General features: G+C 40.9%; 1 protein-coding gene across 2 annotated transcripts in view; it reads right to left on the reverse strand.

Moving 5' to 3' along the window:
• Positions 1-11422: 11422 nt before the first annotated feature.
• The window catches only part of IRS1 (insulin receptor substrate 1), a 60150-nt gene continuing 55490 nt past the window's right edge, over positions 11423-16082 (reverse strand). Inside the window, exon 2 of one of the 2 annotated variants that reach the window (XM_080670931.1) lies at positions 11423-15923. The gene's annotated coding sequence lies outside the window, so the exon portion shown is untranslated. The remainder of the gene's footprint in view (positions 15924-16082) is intronic. The other variant, XR_013960727.1, reaches the window with a different exon arrangement.

A 16082-nucleotide genomic window follows, 5' to 3' on the forward strand; every position in this document is an offset into this window, starting at 1 on the left:
CTTATAGAACACACATAACCATAGTAACACAAATTTTTAATTTCTTTTTTGAAGCTACCTGTATGAATAGGTAATAGATTCATAGAATTTAAACAACAAAAAGGTATATCTAAAAAAGTCTTCTTTAACCTATTCGGTTCCAACTGTTCCCCATCAGCACAGATGTGTGCATGCGCGCGCACACACACACACACACACACACACACCAGTAACCATAAATACCCTTCCGGATATTGTTTATACATTTATATACAAGGCAACACAAATAGATCTTTGTTTCCTCCTTTTCTACATACTGATAATATATGATGCTCTCTCTTTCACACCTTGCTTTTTGCACTTAACAATACATCCTAGAGGTCTTTCCACATCAGTAACAAAGGTTTTCCTCATTGTCTCTCTTACAGGGACAGAACATTGCATTGTGTGCATGCATGTCATTTGGGTTTTCAAACTTATTATCAAATAAATGTATTATTTTTAATTTTTAATTTTTAAAAATGTTTCCTTCTGTTCATAGCTATTTTCCACCCATTCATCCCTCTCCCCCCTCTGAATTCTATGTTTATTTGTATCTTCTTTCTTTTTCTGGAGCAGTCTTGCCAGGAGTCTTTTCTCTCTTGTTTATATTTTCTAAGAATTTTGCTCTTGCTAACATTTATTTCTATTTTGTTGTTAATGGTGTTTTCTTCCTCCTTGTTTCTTTGGATTTGCTCTGTTGCTCCTTACAATTCTTTAAATTAATTAACATGTTTATATTCTATGTTTAGGGCTTCACTTTGTTTTCTCTGTGTCCTAATAGATGGTCATTTGTGTGTGTGTGAATGTCCCATGGACCCTTGGGAAAAGATGTATGCTCTGTTTTATTGGAACAGAGTATGATATATATAAATTGGATTTCCCTTGTTAATTTTGTTATTTAGGTCTTCTACTGTTTTTATTACTGTTTGGTGACTTGATCTGCCATAGACTAATGCACCAGTCTCTTCCTATAAAGTATTTCCACCTGGATCTCATTGTACTGAAGTTTTTTCTTTATGCATGCTGATGCTATGTTTTTAGGCTTATGTACACTCAAAACGATTAGATCCTTGTTCTGAATTACACTCTTTATCATGCTAAACTGTGATGTAGTTATACAAGGTGTCCCAAAAGAATGTATACACACTTTCACAGCTGATAGTTCAATTTTGAAAATGAAATGTATTTTAATAAACCCTACCTTTAGTCATTCAAAGTGTGTGTATACATTTTTGGGGACTCCCTATACTTGTAAAAGCAACCAGTAAGTCAGAATTATTATTGTTCTGTTTCCTCCCCACTACTTTTTCTTCCATTATTCAACTTCAGTTTGTAATACTCATCTTTACACTTTTAAATATACTTGTACTTCTACTATTTGCCTTACCGGCTCTAAATTATAGATTTTTGTCTCTTCACCTGAAAGATAGGAAATCAGTGCACTTACATGATCTCCACTATGTTATACTGTTACTATCACATTGACCTCATCAGGGTTTATAACATTTACGCTCAGTTCCTAACAACATACTGGTATCAACCTAAATCTCTTCTGACTGCCAGGCCTTTCCACTCTGGTTCCCAGCCCTCCCCCACAGGTCTTAGCCCTCAGATAAGAAAAGGTCTTTGTGGACTTTGAGAACCACAATGTACCGAAGAACTATTTGGAACTCTTCAGGTTTGGAGCCGTGGGTGGGGCTTGGTCCAAAGCACAGAGTCTAAGAGTCTGTGGAGATTGCAGTGCCAACAGGAGAGAGGGCAAAGCAGTGCAAGCAAGAGGGCTTGTCTTCAAACACAGCGGATGTGGCCCTGAAGACTCAGGAACATCTGGGCAGAGACTTTGCAGGAGACATGAGTCCTACTTGAGTAGATGGGGACACTGAATCATGAAAAATTGGGTTTAAGTGGTAAAGTGCTCACATGTGACACGCCACCCCTCCTCCCCAGGCCTGGGAACATTTAGATGAGATCTGAAATTAAAATACGATTTAATAAGAAAATACATTTTTTGTAGATAAATACAAATAAATGTGGGATTAGAGATGTGTTTATATGAAGCTTTTCCTGTAATTGATACAGATGTGTACTTTTGTCTTTAAATAAGAATCCAAGTTAGACCTGGATTTTTAAAAAATACTCCCTACTACAACCACTACCCTTCTCTGAATAGAATTTTAACTCATCTTGTTGTTCTTGCCTTTTTAGCCATTATGAACACACACACACACACACACACACACAGCCAGGGTAGCCTTCTGGTGTTCTGGTTCAACACGCCTGGGAGTTCACAGTTCCCTTTCAAGTGTCCAAATTGTCCTCCCTGCCTGCCTAGAGTCTCCAGGGCACAGGTCCAGAAAAACAAAATCACCTTGTCACAACCGCTTCCTGTTCCCCTCGCTGAGAGGCCACTTCTCCCTCCGTCGAATTCCCGTGGGGTTTTATCTGCACCTCTCACAGAGTTTATCGCTTTCTGGCTTCTATTCCCGTTGTTTATGTGCATTAGACATCACGGTCAGGACGAAAGAATGGCTGTTGGTTTCAGAGTTGGACCTGTCTGAGGATGGATCCCAGGTCCATCCCTCACTAGGTGGGTGGCCTTGGGAAAATTCCAAAGCCTTGGGAGCCTCCTTTTTTGGCAAAATATATAAATAATATCCTCTGTCCTAATCGTTTTGAAGATTGGAGATGGTATACATAAAACACAGTTCTTGGTAAAATATCAAAAAAGTCCACCATTATTATTATTATCATTATTTATGATGTTATTTTTTATGTCCCCTTTGAAGTATTTATTTATCCAGTCACTTAACAGATATTTATTGAGGACAAACTATGTGTCGGGCACTGGGGACCACATGGAGAAAAAGACAGAAGGTTTGGGGTGAAAGGGTGGCTTAAGGCAGTGAATAAACAAGCAAACAAATAAATACAGAGATGACTGCAGATGAAGACAGCACTGTGCAGAAAGTAAAATAACACGTGCACTAGAGAGGGAGAGAGGCGGGGACGATAAGCAAAGGCCACTCCGGGAAGACAGAGTTTGGCCTGAGATCTGGACAAGAGGGAAGCCCCCTCCAGCAGTCCCAGAGCCACAGCATGTCAGAAGTTGGGGACAGTGACGAGAAGGCTCTGAGCGGGGACTGGGCTGACAGCAAAATGAATGAATGAAGGAAAGCATGGTAGAGGGTGGATGGGAAGGGCCAGGCAGAGGCCGGTCCCTCGGGGCTGTGTTGGCCCTGATAAAGGGCGTGGATTTTATTCCCAATATTATTGGCGACCTCCTGGAGTATATAGTTCGCTGGTTTGTACTCAATATTATACCTGCCATGCTGTTTGCCCCTTGGAGAGCTGTTACCCCGCAGCCAGTCCACAGTTTTTTGCGCAATAGAGAGATGAAAGGAAGGAAGGAGGACAGGAGGGGAGAACGGGAGAGAAAGAAGGTCACAGTAGACACCCATACAGACGAATCTGATGGTTCTCACCATTGTCAGGGACTCGGACAGGCCGGGTGGCCTTGGTGGGCGGAGAGATTTTCCATCCTCCCGTGAACATTTGGTTCACGCTGGTCTCGTCCTCGGGTGGTCCCAGATGGTGCTGGGGGCAGGGAGCCGGGAGGTCTGCGAGGAGAGCAGCTCATCTATGCCTCTGGCTCTCATCGCTGGCAGTTCTGTCTCTCAGGTCGCAGATAACAACTGTCAGATGATCTTACTGTGCAGCAGTAAGCTTCCCCAAAACAAAGAGGCCAGCCCAGCTCCAGAGAAGCGGATCTGGACAAAACACACAAGCCTGGAAAAAATTAAAAGTTCACGAGCAACTGAGCAAAGCACCTCAGGGACATGCCAGGGGTTCGCCCTGAGCACACAGTGTTCCCCACGCCCTGAGCGCACCAGCAGAAAAAATAACCCTCCATCCTCGGGAAAGGGAAAAAGAAACCACGGGAGCAAGTCAGGGCTGCCACTCAAAACTAAAACGAATGCCGCGCAATGCGGGCCCGGCCCAAAAATGGAGAGAAAGGGAAATGAAAGGCAGAAGACGAGAGACAAGATAAGAAGAGGGGCGAGAGGCGGGCTGCTGGGCACAGCCTGCCCCTCTGTCTTGCAGAGAACACATCCCTTTTGGCCGCGGGGTAGCTGAACCAGCCTTGACAGGGTCTGCTGGACACCCGCCTGCTAAGAGCACCCTGATGAGGAGAAGCTAGACTACAAAGGACCACAGCCTCCTCTTTAATATTTTTTTAATTTTTTTAAAAACCTTGGTTATAACTTTCTTTTTCTTTTTTTTATTGACTTTATTGGGGTGACGTTGGTCAATAAAATTATACAGCTTTCAGTGGTACAACTATAATCCATCATCTGAATATTAAATGTTTTTTAAATTAATTTTGGTCTTAAGTATAAAAGGAACTGAATTCAAGCTTGGCCAACTTCACTGGTGCCAGGGGTATTTGCTAATAGACAGACGTTTCCAAAAGAGGGCTCCTGGTTCAGACAAAACAATAGGGTTTGGAAGAGCAAGAAATGTAAGAGGATGAGACTCAGGGACCACATTTGAGTGAACTTGAAGGTTGACCAAGCCCGGATTGGGAGAGAGTTGCTTGTCTCAGTTCGCACCTTGAGGAAATGCAGATTGGAATTAAAGGTAGAACTAGCTGGCATGCTCATTATTCTGAATGACCAGTTTCCTCATGGGTGCCAGCTCTGTGCCCAGAAAGCTACACGGATACATTTCTGAGACGTGGAGCCATGATGGCAAAATGCCACCTGTGGCTTCGTCATCACGGTTCCTTGGAACACAGGCCTTTCTTCACTAGAAAGGCGGGAGGAAGACTTCAAGCAAGGATATCCTTCTGGTGTTTAAGGCCTTTCACACTTCACATTTCTGAAAAGGTAAACCAAACTGTTCTGACACAAAGGAAGAGATTTTATCCAAAAACTGTAACAACCTTTAGAATTTCACTAATGGTACCAGGTGTACTATGGCTGGGGTGCCTTTAATGATGCCAAACCTCTACAAAGTCAATATCCTCCGCCCTGTGTTACAGATGGTAAAACTATGGCTCTGAGAAGTTAAGGAATTTTTCCACGGTCTCTTAGCTAGTAAACAGGATTTCCAGGTTGGCCTAGGACTTTCTAATTCCAATGCTGGAATAAAAAGTCATCTCTCCATGACCAAAATAAGGACATTGAATGGCAGATTTCTACTGCGTGGTCATCTTCCGTGAAAATCTTTGGTAGTTGATTGACTTTTCATTTGCTGAGGAGTAGGATGGAGGGGGGTTGACATTTTTATAGAACATACACAGTAGGTCTTCTCACCTGAATACTGTACTGTAGTTTCCTAGAGAAGAAATTTTGAGTTTACAACCTCCAAAGAGAAATGCTCTTTTTAGATTTTTGGCTTGGGGTGTCTTTGTGTCATGAAGAACAACTCCATTACTGGGGCATGGAAGAGTAAAAATAGATTTCCCATTAGTAGCAACAAGTAGCTGTTGTTTGTCAGCCAGAAGGAAATTCTTTCATTCTTTTCCTGGTTTAGTTCTTTTTCTGCCAACAGTTAAGCCAGGTTCATTGTAGAGTGGGTGAGAGCCAACTTCATGCATGGGTGGAGTCTATGGTTACCTACAAGAGATGACTTCAGAGATGTGAGGACCAGGGTGCTGAACCCAAGCAGGACTTGAGAGCACGCCCGCCCCCCTCAAAAAAAAAGGAGAAAATAAGTGTAGCTTTCATGAATATACACAAAATTGAAATTATTCAGAAAATCTAGGAAGGAGCTATTTTAATTTAGCAAACATGCAAGTTTTATGTCATTGTCAAAGAAAAGGTGGGGTTTTTTTGAGACTCAGTGCCTACAAAGTGCTAAATCTACCCCAACTAAACTAAACATCTCCCCCTAAACATCTACCCATACAGATATCTGAAATCCCATTTTTTAAGCAGTAAGTCCCCCTTGCTAAAGTGTTCTCTTTCTTCTGGGTAGGTTTTCTTTCTTGAGGTAAATACCCTGGGAGTGAACACATTAATTTAATATACCTCTGGGGAAAATAATTAGTTATCAGATGTGTTTTCTCCACACCAGAAAGACCCTGGGTCCCATGAAAGCATTTGCAAAGGGCAATACCAACTTCAACCAATGCGTACAAAAGTTAGGACAAATTTTGCTGACCTAATAGTTTTGCCCTAGGCCAGTCCCTAATTCTATAAAAACTTGCTAGGGAATCATAAAAATCACAAAATTCTATTATTATAAGAAGCCATTTCTCTCTGTCTCGAGGCTTTGTCGAATTCACTGAAGTCACTTTTTTTTTTTTTCTCTCCATGGAAGACAGTGCATGAGATGTTAGGGTTGACACATTTCTGGACCCCAGGTTCAGATCAGATAACCTTCGTATTTTATAAACAAAGAAGCAAAAGGCCAGAGAGGCTTGTTTTGTGCAAAGTTTCTTAGTTGGTGACAAAGCAAAGATGAGAACTGAAGCAGTCACATAATCATTAAAAGAAATACCGCCCCCCCCCCAGCCCCCATCAGATTCCCATCTGTCAAACAGTTCAGCAAACACAAATAGTCGGTTACTCTCTTCAGGAAGAAGTTTGTTTAGTTCAGCCAAACTTATTATATTTTTCAACAGATGAGGTAAACCAGATTCAGAACTCCACTTTTTTTTTTTTTGAACATATGGGGCATGGGACTCTGCTAATAGGAGCTGGTGTGTGGTGGGGATGAGAAGAGAATGCCAAATTAAATGAACAATTTGAACTTAAACCAGAAACATGCTGCTGATGTAAAAAAAAAACAAAACACAACAACACAAAAACAAACTATGTTGGCTGTCTTATATGCATCATTAACATTTCCTCCTTGAACTGTGTGTGTAGGATGTTGTGGTGTGATATGTATGTATATGTGTATGCAGATGAGTGGTGTGGTGTGCATGTTTGCATATGTGTGTACATGTGTGTACATATGGGTGATGTGATATGTGTGCATGTGTATGGATGGGTGATGTGGTGTGCATGTGCATGTGTGTATGTGTATGTGCATTTGGCTGCTATCTTCTGTGAAAAGCAAATGGGAAGCAGCATTTGACCCAGTGAGGAAAAGCCCTTAATTAACAGTTGAGCTTTCAAAGGTTAATGAGAAAGTCAAGCAGCACTGTCACTCCCAGCTTACCCAGAATTCCCTAAAAGCACTAGAGAAGAAAGTTGGACTGGGGAAGTGCTAGTGGGGGAGGGGGTGCAGGTTGTATCTGGAATATTAGGATGTCAAATCAAGAACTTCCACATGACTTTGGTGCTTATTCTCAGCACTGCATTAATGAGAAGTCAGAAAAGGAGCTGCAGAAGGATGCCTGTCCATGGTCTCTGCTTCCTTTGGAATTCCTTGAGAAAATCCAACCCCTATTTGAAAAAGACAATCTGTTATTGTTTTCTACCACCTTTTTTTGGCATTTAATCTAGAAAAACGGAAGCACCAAGAAAAGAATTGTCACCCTAGATGTAGCACTTTAATTCAGCTGTACATGCCTATCTATAAGAGTATTTTAATGTTTGTAGACAAAACTGAAAGAAGTCCTTTTAGCACTTCAATGACCAGTGCACAGGAATTAAGAGATGGTAAACTCTGTCCAACAGCCTGATAATGGTGGCCTCAGAGTTCCAAGATGCTCCTTTAGCAGGTCTAGAATTCAGAAGCCCAGGCAAGGGACTTTGCCTCTTGCCAAATCTCTCCCTTAAAAAACTTCTATCACTGGGGGAGTGGGGTGTCAGCAAACATTTCCTATACAGGATCCCTAGTAGGTATTTAACTCTTGGAGCCATAGCTCTTTGCAACAGCTACGCAACTCTGTTGTTGTAGTGCCATAGGCAACACCTGAATGCATGAGCACAGCCATGTGCCAATAAAACTTTATTTACAAAACAGGCAGCTGGGCTGAGTTTGGCTCACAGGCCATAGTTGGCTGACCCCTGATTTATCAACCATGGAGTGGTGTGATATTTGGTAACATCAACATGTGGAAACTTACTAAGATTCTCATCAATCCCCTTTGTACTTTTTATATCATTTTCTTTCTCATTATGAAAATAAGATATGGTCATTGTAAAAAATGTAGAGAAAAATAGAAAGTTACAAATTATTCATGCCATCAGGCAAACTCCTTAGTATTTTGCTTTGTTTGGGCTTTTGTTTTATAGAGTCAGAGCAATGCTGTATATTTGTGTAAGTGCAAATTTACCTAATTCTCATATTTTTATGCTATTTGCAATTTAAGTTTGACTTAATTTTACTAATTTCTAGTATATAGATTGTTTGATTAGTTTTTTTCAGGACCTGTGAGGAGTTTCAGTAGTATAATTTCTTCTCTCTGGTGCTTGAGATCTGAAGGAACTTACATAAGGGAGTGAACCCCACCAGCTTGTTCCTCACAGGTCAGGGTGTGTAATAACCCTGGAGAGTAGGTGTGGGGTGTGTGTGTGTGTGTGTGTGTGTGTGTGTGTGTGTGTGTCTGTGTGTCTGTGTGTGTGTGTGTGTTGGGGAAAGCTTGTTACTGATATGGTTTCCTGAGGCCCCTGTTAAAACCCATACAAGCCCTTCGGGAAATTCTGTTTGGTCCATGCACAGTCCAAGCTTTGAGCAGCCCTGGGGGTTGGCAGGTCTCAGGAAATGCTACACCAAAATATGGTGCCTTGGCTTTTGAATACTTTCAGCTGAAGGAATTTGAGAAAATAGCAGGAGGGATGTCACAGCTGACCTTCTCCCTACTCTTCCCCCAGACACAGGTCATAAAACCATGATGTGAGAACCGCCCTCCCCATACCCAGAGGAAATGAGCATCCTTATCTCAGAAGACTAAGAATCTGAACAAATAACAAACGTGACTTGCTAAGTCTCCCCCAGTTGACTACACTTACCTCATGCTCTTTAGCCTAGCAGGCTCCTACACGTGTGTCCCCTCTTCATCCCACTTCGCATGAGAATACTCATGTCCAACTCTTTCTTCGGGACTTCATTTCTTCACGAGGCTCCTGTGTCATGTAAATTTTATACTCAATACCTTGATATGCTTTTCTCCTGTGAATCTGTTGGTCAGTTTAATTTTCAGACCCAGTCAGGCACCCTAAGAGGGTGGCAGACACTTCTCCCTGCCCTACAGGGCAGCGTATCAGACAGGAGATTCCTGTATATCTTTTCACTCCGTGTGAAGGCTCATTCTCCAACTAGACAAAAATGTCCCCCCGACACACATTTTTGCTATTGCCAGTTTGGTCATTTGTCTAACCAATAGTATCTCAAACAGAGAATGTAAGCTCTGGTTTCCAAGACTTTACAGGAGATAATTCATGTGTAAAACCTGATGCCTAAAAACACAGGCATTTGGATTTAGAGTGGCTTTCCCATTTCACCCACTACCCTTGTGTGTTCCTAAAATAAAGTTCTTTCTATTCTGTTGTTAAAGTGAGGTGCACTTACTGAGAAAAACAATAGGGAACCAGAACATGACTTTGGACCTGAATGATCTAAGCCAGACACAAATATAAAGAACGGAAACAAATGTAATAAGGCCCTGATACTTTGCAGGGTGGAAGTTACCAGTTGGACAGAGATTTACTCTCAGGCTCATGGGAGATTAGTCATATTTGCTCAGCAAATGAATAACAAAAGGCAGCTGGAGTGATAGTTTTTAATGTAGAGACCATAATTTTTTAAAAGTACTTAGAAATCAGAGACTTGCAGTGGTGTCTATGAGAATACAAACTTGTCCACAGACAAACCCCTTCTCTCCTCTGCTTGCACATCTGGGAAATAGGGATAATGATAGTCTACCTCTGAGTTGCTGGAAGGATACACTGAGATCATTGATGTAAATCCTGGTGGTGAACCTGGAACGAATGCAGCGTGAGTGTTGCTGTTGTTTATGATAGAACCAGGAAGGTAATTACAACTCGCAATGACTATTAAATTCTCGCAGACCTTTTATTGACAGTGTTGCACTTGCCCTAGTTTGTTTCTGTATTCTGTAAAGGTAATAAGACAATCATGCTATAAATTACACCACTAGTTCATTTCAACTAGACTGCCCTCAAATTAATACTAATTAGTTATGTTTATGTGTCATTTCAATAAAGGTTAGCATGTTTGCTTTGTAATACCACTGGGAGGAAAAGAGTCAGGTGTGTTTTTGTTTTTGTTTTTAAGAATAAAAATGGAGGAAACTGATAGAAAGTGAAGATGAAATATTTACTTCAAGCATTATTCAGTCACGTTATGTGCTGCTTCTTAACAAATGAGAACATCATCCATGATGCCAGGCAAAAGGAAGATCTATCTCTCCAGCCTCAACACCAGATTAGGGTGGAAAAGAGTGGGGCATGAGGCACATCAAAAAAATCAAATAAAAACAAATCTTGAATGTTTCCAAAACGTTCAATCATTTGAGTTTGTCTGAACAACTTAGAATTCATCAATCATCTCTTTTAAATTGTTTAGGCAAGAAAGCTCAATTTGGGAGGAGTGGGCTCCGGAGTTGGATCCAACATGGTTTATTATTTTCAAAAATCATTGCCCCAGTGAATTCAATTAAAAAAATTAGAGGTATCCTATACCTTTAAGTGGTGACACAATCCAAAAGGGTCCCCTGGTACAGAAATCAGAATTTCCCAAATTTGCCAACCACACCATGAGTCAGCTGTAGAAACACCCGTTCTCAGACAGCTCAGGGAACCAGCATTTCTAGTAAGTGGCTCTAGTAATTAGACAGGGCAATACTTCCTAGCAGTGGTTCTCAGCCCTGAGCTTGTACTATAATCTCCAAGGGCAGCAGCAATGATGGATGCCCAGGCCCTATCCCAAAGTAAATCAGCATCTCTGCAGTCGCCTGGCCACTGAGTTCTTTAAAGCTACCTAGACGATGCAGACATATAGCCAGGGCTGAGCAATGCCGTTTCCCTGCCTTACTACTCAGGGCCATCAGCAGACATGGATGAGCAGCACTGGGGACCTGGGAGAGGGTCAGCAAGGTAGGCCCTGCCCACCCCAGGTCCCCTCTGTGCCCATCAGTGTTTGATCAATTCTCAGGGATCTCTTCCCATTGAAGGTCAACAAGGCCCTTCTAGTGCTTCTCAACAGAACACATCTTTCCTCCCCCTCCCTCTTCCCATTGTACCACCAGCAACACAAGTAGCTTCACATATTTTCAGGGGTCGTTTTCTTTATACTGTTGGCCACTGAAAGCCAACTGAAGAGGGATAGGGTGAAGGCAACCTATCTGTTTCAAAATTATTTATTAAAGTATGTTAACAATGTACACTGCTCTGACTGAAACACCCCAGCAAAATGTAATTGGCAGTTTCCGTTTTATGTCCCATAATCAAAGACATTAAGGATCACTAGCATTCACATCTGTGAATTCATTTAGACAGTTTTCTTTAATTAACGATGAAGACACTACAGTTCTAAGTACCAGACAGAATCAGGGGAAAAAACTGAAAATAAGCATAACACTCTAAAGAAAACTTGGAAAAGTAAAACACTTCTAAATAAAAATATATACCTGGCCTGGTACCCGTTACATATATACATAATGCATGTTATACACATATATACAATAAATGTTTTGGTAGCAATACAGACCATGCTTGGTCCTTTTATACACAGATGAAGTAGCACCATGAGCAGCACCACCATCTTCAGATGATAAACCAAACTGCACATACATGAAATGAAAATAATATCTATGTATTTAATTTGGCCCACCCTGTAGCCAAGAGGTGTAAGGAAAGAGCTTTGCAAGAAAAATTGTCCCAGGAACTACAGTCTTAATCCAGTAGAAAAGTTCTAAAACAACAAAAGCCCTAGCACTAAAAATGTCTATACAAATACAGGCAAGTTTTCCTGTTCACTGTATTTGTCCTATCATTTGGTATATTGGTTAACGTTGGGGAAATTAATCACTTAAGCAAAGAGAGAAACTGAAATGCAGGGTGAATGGCAAAAGTCTAAAACACCAGATCTCTTGGTATATACATCACACATGCCAAGTCATTAACAAACCAGGAAAGGAAGACAACTCCCCAGCTAAGTCATACATTTTCTAATCTTATAAGCTGATAATAAGCTCCTTATTACTGAAATTCCTTAAGATTAGGGTGAAACACCTTCAATATCCTTCTACTTCCTCCCAGCACTTACATGATGTTCTGGTTACAAGGAGGGAGGGCTACCTCAACATGCCACCTGATGCACATTTTCTCTATCTACAATTAGGGGATGGATTATGGAGCTATGGGAGGACCTCCAAGGTTTTCTCTGTCTTGGCTTTGGAAATGACCACAGGCACCAGCATTTAACCTTTGATGTTCTACTAACTACAAGAAGGTTGTTTATGCTCTCCATAGCAAAGGTCACAGACTAGAGGTCTTTCCTTAGTGTTGGCAATGTCACATTTCTTCATATCCCTAGCAGCTCATGCTTTTTTTTCCTTTCCGGTTTCTCAGCAGCCTATATGAATGCAGCATCACTGCCAACCAACGTTCACCGTGTCCTAGGAACACTCAACTCCCCTGTCAAGTCATTGCAAAGAAGCGATTTCATATTTGGCTTCCATCCATCCTCCTTCACATGCCTTCCAAAGGGTTCTGTCTCTCCCCAATCAAGGTCTTAATTCCCACAGTGTCTGGGGCTTCAACACCTCCTCATGTGATGGACTGACCCACAGAGCTCTGCCAAAGCATTTGGAGCACTTCACAGCCATCCCATTTCTCATGGCTCTTTTGTGTCAGTGGACAATGAGCTCCCCTCCCCCGTCTTCAACCACCTCTAGTAAATAAAACTAAAATTTTCAACTTCATGGCACATTGCATTCAGGAACACAACAGAGCTTCAGGATTGCACAATCCTGTTTCTTACAGTATAGTACAGTTGTTTCTTAACACTCTGTCTCACATTTAAAAGATAACTAGCTAGGAAACAATAGTCAGGGAAGGAAAAGTTAGAAATCTCTACCTCTGGCTAGATGATTTTTACTCCACCTCTGGCTAGATGATTTTTAGTAAATGAACATTTGCAGTCAACCTAGATTAGTCAAGAGAGTCCCTGACCTTTGAAAGTGAGCAAGAAATAGCCACCAATGTAACATCAGTACAGTATTGACTCAGGCGGTTGATCATTAATGGATTCTCTTTTCACTTCTAGCTGGTTCTAGAACCTTTTTTTTTTTTTTTTGGCCCAGAACGAAGCTATCATCAAAGTCATGAAATATATTTGTTCTCTTCACAAAGGAAAAATTTTAAAACTCTGCCTAAGTCTCTAAAAAAGAATGCTATGAAAGTGGTCTCATGAAGAAAAAGCCAGTAACTTACAAACAGAGGCCACCTGAATCCCCATTAACGTGAGCTTTTAGCTGGCCTACAAATACTTTGAAATGGATAAAAGCAAAGTCTCCCCAACAGGAACTGAACACACAGACTCAGCAGCTGCTCAAGATCAACCCTTTTTCCCCCTTCAAATACCAGCAACTTCCAGTTTCAAATCAATGAAATTTGATACCACTTTCAAACCCAGCTTAGGGACCACTAGAAGCAGCTTAGATAAGAATGTCTACCCGTATGCTATTTAACTGAACAAAACATCAGAGAACTAGACACCACGAGATGGGGTTTTCCAGTCTGTTCATTTCTATTCTCACCCAGAATTGGTTGATAATTCCACATGCAGAGGTATCTCGGTAACAATCAACTTTTAGGTTTCTTGAGAAATAATAACCAAGCTTAACAGGAAAACGATAGGGGCTGACTTTGTTCATTGATTTCTGTTTGGAAAGAGCAGGATAGCCTACTTGTCTCATACACTAGCAAGAGTATGAGTCAGAATACTTGAAAAATGAAAGTTAGTTTGACCAACAAAGTGTTTTTCATAAAAGAGTAAAAAAAGTTCTTATCAAATTTTTATAATTGGTAGTGTTTTCTCCTAATAGGAAATTATGTAATTTAGCAAGTTCCTTGAAAACAATGGATTCTTATGACTACAGACCTATTTATCTTAGAAATTGATGAGCATGCAAATGATTAGAACCTGCAACAATGAACATTGTACAACAGTCTGTGAGGTACAGGCCATCCAGTTGATTTAACAGTAACACGGGCCTCAGCAGTGTAAGGGTTCCATTTATCTCCCCTCCCTTTTGAGTAGAGCACCCCCAACCCTAGCTCCTTCCTTTAGCCCACCCCTGCCCAGGGAGCACAATTCTACAAAAAATTAAATGTTGCTACATCAACAGTAGGGCTGGGAATTTCTGATACAGAGTTTACACAGACTCCGAGGAAGCCTGATATTGGCATTACTCACTTAATTTATAGGAAGTTTCCCGGTAAAAAGGTTAAAAACTCTGTAGGCAATATCTTTAAGTCTGTTCATTGCCATTTTCTATTTCCAAAGGAAAAATTCCAAGATATGAGTACTTGCCAAAGAAGAAAATGATTAACATTTTCACTGCTGGCTAGATATTTCAATAGCTGGTCATTAAGCTTTGGTGGGCTCTCTGTACACTGGGTTTTATTAACTAATCACTAATAGCCTAGTACCCACAAGGGCAAATGGGCCAAATTACATTCAATTAAATCATGAAACACTGGAAGTTCTCAGAAAGCATCAGATAAGCTCTTAAAGATAGTGGCATGTAGCTCTGGTCATGACAAAAAAAATAATTAAAAAATAAAACAGTTTCTGGAATTTTAATTTCTGGTTAGAAATTAAAGACAAGCTCACTTGTCTTAGTATCTTTCTTGAGACAGTGTAGGAAATGAAACATCCTGTGTGCACAAAAGAAAATGGTGCAATGTAGCAGGAAGCTTACAGAAGTGGGGGGAGGGGAGAAGGAAAGATCAACAGTCTCTAGTCTATTATGAATAGACAGAAATTTCCAGAATTTACAAACACCCACATTGTTCATTCCAAAGAGAGCTTTTGATTTGAAGGGATTGCCCATGTCTCCTTCTCTGTACAGTATGTACAATGGAAGACTTTGATTTCCTTTTCTTATCTTTCGGCTTCCATTCAATTGCCAATGTTAAGCTGACACTCGAAAATACCCAGTAGACTATATACCTTTCTTCAGTTCAATTAACATGGCCTATTGCCTTACAGGAAAAATACAAAATTAAGATCAATTCTTGTAAGGATCTCCGCTCAACACCAGGGCTATAATACAAGAGATAGTATCAGCAAATATAACTATACAATTGAGAACCACCTATGGCACTATGATTCTTATATTATTTTTCTGAGTTACAATCTTAAAACAAGGGCCGTACCCTAGTCTACTCTTGTTAGCCTTGTTTTAAGCATTTGCTCCACTCTTTACAACAGAACATTGCATACCTCAGTTCCACATCCAAAAAAAAAAAAAAAAAAATGTGCGCTGTAAGAAAAGTTACATTTTAATTTAAAAAATTACACATTTAAATCAAAACCTATGTTAAATATTTAACACTCTCTCCACCCAACGCGAACTGTTTTGTGTGAAATAATTTACAACGATGCTCTGTCGCACAGTTTCAGCAGCAGATGAAATGTATCGTGTAGATGGCGATGAGAGGAAACCCATTCTCTCGCAGCATGGTGGGGGGCACAGCAGCTCATGTGGCCAGCTAAGTCCTTAAGTTTGAAGATGAAATTTATGCAGACTCATTGTCCTGGTGTCACAGTGCTTTTTTGCTTGGCACAATAAAGAACGTGCAGTTCAGTCAACGGACTCCTGAGGATTTGTAAAGTAAACAAACTGAAACGGATGCATCGTACCATCTACAGAGGAGGAAGATGTGAGGTCCTGGTTGTGAATCATGAAATAGTTCGAGTCTGGGTACCCATGAGTTAGAGGAGAATTTGCTGAGGTCATTTAGGTCTTCATTCTGAAAAGGAAAAGGAAAGAATTCATCACCTGGGCACCTGGACATCACTTACTACTAGAGAATAAGTCAACTTGGATAGAGAGGCAAAGTCAGTCACAATCAACCCTAGAACTCGGGTTCCTATTTCCAAGGCCCAGAGCTCTTTCCAGGAGACCATGC

This window comes from Plecotus auritus, assembly GCF_963455305.1.
Source record: "Plecotus auritus genome assembly, chromosome: 5".
In the NCBI taxonomy this organism is placed as follows: domain Eukaryota; kingdom Metazoa; phylum Chordata; class Mammalia; order Chiroptera; family Vespertilionidae; genus Plecotus; species Plecotus auritus.